Below are 2,957 nucleotides of genomic sequence, written 5' to 3' on the forward strand. Positions count from 1 at the left end.
GCAGACATTATTGATGTAGAAGACGGTTGCACTCTCACTGTATACCAACCACAAAAAGAAATTCTAGACGGGTTAAAAAGCTAAACAGAACAAAATGAGATCAACAACATAAAAACAAACAAAAAACCCAACTCAAAATACCAGAGAGCTGGTTAATTATCAGGAAACCTGGCGGCTCAGTGGTTATAGAAAGCAGCCGCTGAGGTGAGAGGTCAGTGGTTTGAAATCACCAGCCAGTTGGTGGGAGAATCTCTGGAGCAGCAGAGATGACAGCCATGGAAACTCTCTGGGGCATTCTGTTCTGTCCTGCACGGCCACTGTGTGTTGGAATGGACTAGAGGACAGTGGTTTCACTTTTCTTTAAGGAGCTCTGGTGGTGTCATGGTTAAAGCACCCTGAGATCTTCCAATAGGCAGGAAGTTTGAACCCCTTCAGCCTCTCCTGGTGAAATGGGGCAGTGTGTTTCCACAAAGATGACAGCTTTGGAGAGGTGCTGTGAGCACGCCTCTGTGCCTCTGGATTGCTGTGAGGAGGGAGTGAACTGACTGCGGTGGGTTTGGATTTGGGGTTTAGTTGATCATCAGCTCTCAATGCGGAGTTCACGTTCCCAAGCCTGAGAACAAAGAAAGGAACAGGACAAGATCAGGTTGGTGGTTTTGATGACATTCAGACAAAGAAAAGACAAATTTCTGTGTGCCCCAAAGACCACAGCTGAAGTTAAGAGACCTCTGTGGAAAACCACTTGCTGGGTATGACAGAAAAAGGATTACTTTAACCGAGGACTCTTCCCAGCTGCCCCAAACACTTGTGTGCTGCTGGAGAAACAGGGAGAAATGTTGAACGGGCATTGACAGAAAAGACTGAAAGGCCTGTGACAAGGAGCCACGCTTACTGATAGCAGCAGGAACAAGAACTAAAACAAAACCACGAGTTAAAACAATATCAGCCCTTTCTGTCAAGGTGAGCCTGAATCCTTGAGACCCTGCAGAACAGAGAAGAGCTGCCCTGGGGTGTCCAAGTGGTCATCTCTGCAGAAGCAGGCTGCCTCCTTGTCCTTCTGCCAAGGGCTTGAGGATTCAGACTGCTGACCTTGAGGTTGATAGTCCAGCACTTAAACATCACACCGCCAGTGCTCAATGGAGACGGTACTCACTCCCACTCTCAGCAATTTAATTTTGACTCATAATGACTCCCATCACATTTCTGAGGCTGTGAATCATGAGATGGAGATACTCTGCCCATCTTTTGCCCACAGAGCAGTTGGTGGATTTGAACCCTTGACCTTTTGGTTAACAGCTGGACATGGTGTATGTTCAGTAATTTATTTTAGTAAAACAGTAGTGAGATTTCAATTTTCAGCTTCACAAATTGACATCTCTTAAAATATCAACATTCTGGTCTCAGCACTATTAAGATTTTGGACCTGATAATTGTTTTCTGGGGACAAAAGACTGTTGTCTACCCCAGGCTTCTGCCCCCTAAGTGCCAGTATGACCACCCTCCAGTTATGACAGCCAAAATGTCCTTTCTTATTTGCTATGTGGCTGTCTAGTTGCCTGCAACTCTAGTGACCCTGTGTACCACACCTCTGGACCCTGCTCTATCTTGAACCAATTTCATTGTCTCTGACATACCTACCACTATTGCCCCAGTCACTGAGTAAATCCATCTCATCCAGGTCTTCCTCTCTTGCACTGTCCCTCCATGCTTGCAAGCGTGATGGCCTTCTCTAAGGACTGGTATCTTTTGTCTCTATGCCCAAAGTATGTGAGATGGAGCTTCAAAAATCTTTGCCTTCAAGGAACAGCCTGGTTTCACCTTCTCTAGAACAGACCTGTTAGTTCTTTTAACAGTCCATGATATGTTCAGTACTCTTCTCTAGCACCACAACTCAAAGGCATAGATTTTTCTGTCATCCTTAGTTATTATCCAACTCTCTGATGTGTAGCAAGTACTTGTGAATGAAGACTGTAGCCCGGATCAAGTGCACCTTAGTCTCTAGACTGACACCGTTACTCCAGTACTCTGGAGAGGTCCCTGCGAGCTGATATTCCCAATGCAGTTCATCTTTTGATGTTCTGGCTTTTAGTACCAAGAGTGTTGATTGTGGAACCAAGTAAGCTGAAGCTGTTAACAATCTCTACATCCCTGGACACTGTCACATGCTCCACTTAGTGGAAAATGGAACCACCTGATTAGGATAGGGTGAAATACATAAATTTCTGGCTCACATTTTCTAGAAGACAAATTGGAAATACAAGTACAAATACTGTTAGATGCCCATCCTCTTTCATCTAGCAGTTGTTCTGTTAGAGTTTGTTTAACCCAGTGCCATTGAGTCAGCTCCAGCCTGTTGGTCTAAACCACCTGGCTGCTAACTGAAAAGTTGGAGGTTTAGAGGCTCCGAAGAAGAAAGGCTTGGTAATCCATTTTGGAAAACATTAGTCATTGGAAACCATATGGAGCACACACTTCTCTGCTTTGCAGGGGTCACCACAGGTCGGCGTGGACTTGGCAGCAGCTGGCACTGGATCTGATATTTATCACAGGCAAATTATCTGTATACTAAAATTTGCTACAACAAAAGGCAAAGCAGAATCTATAATTGTACACTATTAGAAATTCTCTAATTCCCAGCAGGAAGGAGCATGTAATTGGGCAAAGGAAGACAGAGTCAGGAGATGAACTCTCTTATGACCTTGTAATGTCATGAGAACATGTTCATTAAGGCTCTGGAAAATCGCAGCCAACATAAACAAAGAGTCCAGCCACAAAGGAATGACTAGCACGTGATTTATCTGACAAAGGGTGTGAGGGGGCATTGGAAAAGACTGCCGGGATTGTTGTCAAAATATTTCACCGGTCGAGAGATTACATCGGATTAGTTGTCTATTGCTGTAACAGATTATCCCCCAAATGGAACCACGTAAAGCAACATTTGTTGTCTCGCTGTTCCT

Source organism: Elephantulus edwardii, unplaced genomic scaffold, assembly GCF_000299155.1.
Source record: "Elephantulus edwardii isolate Elephantulus edwardi_28Jun2011 unplaced genomic scaffold, EleEdw1.0 scaffold00148, whole genome shotgun sequence".
Classification (NCBI taxonomy): Eukaryota; Metazoa; Chordata; class Mammalia; order Macroscelidea; family Macroscelididae; genus Elephantulus; species Elephantulus edwardii.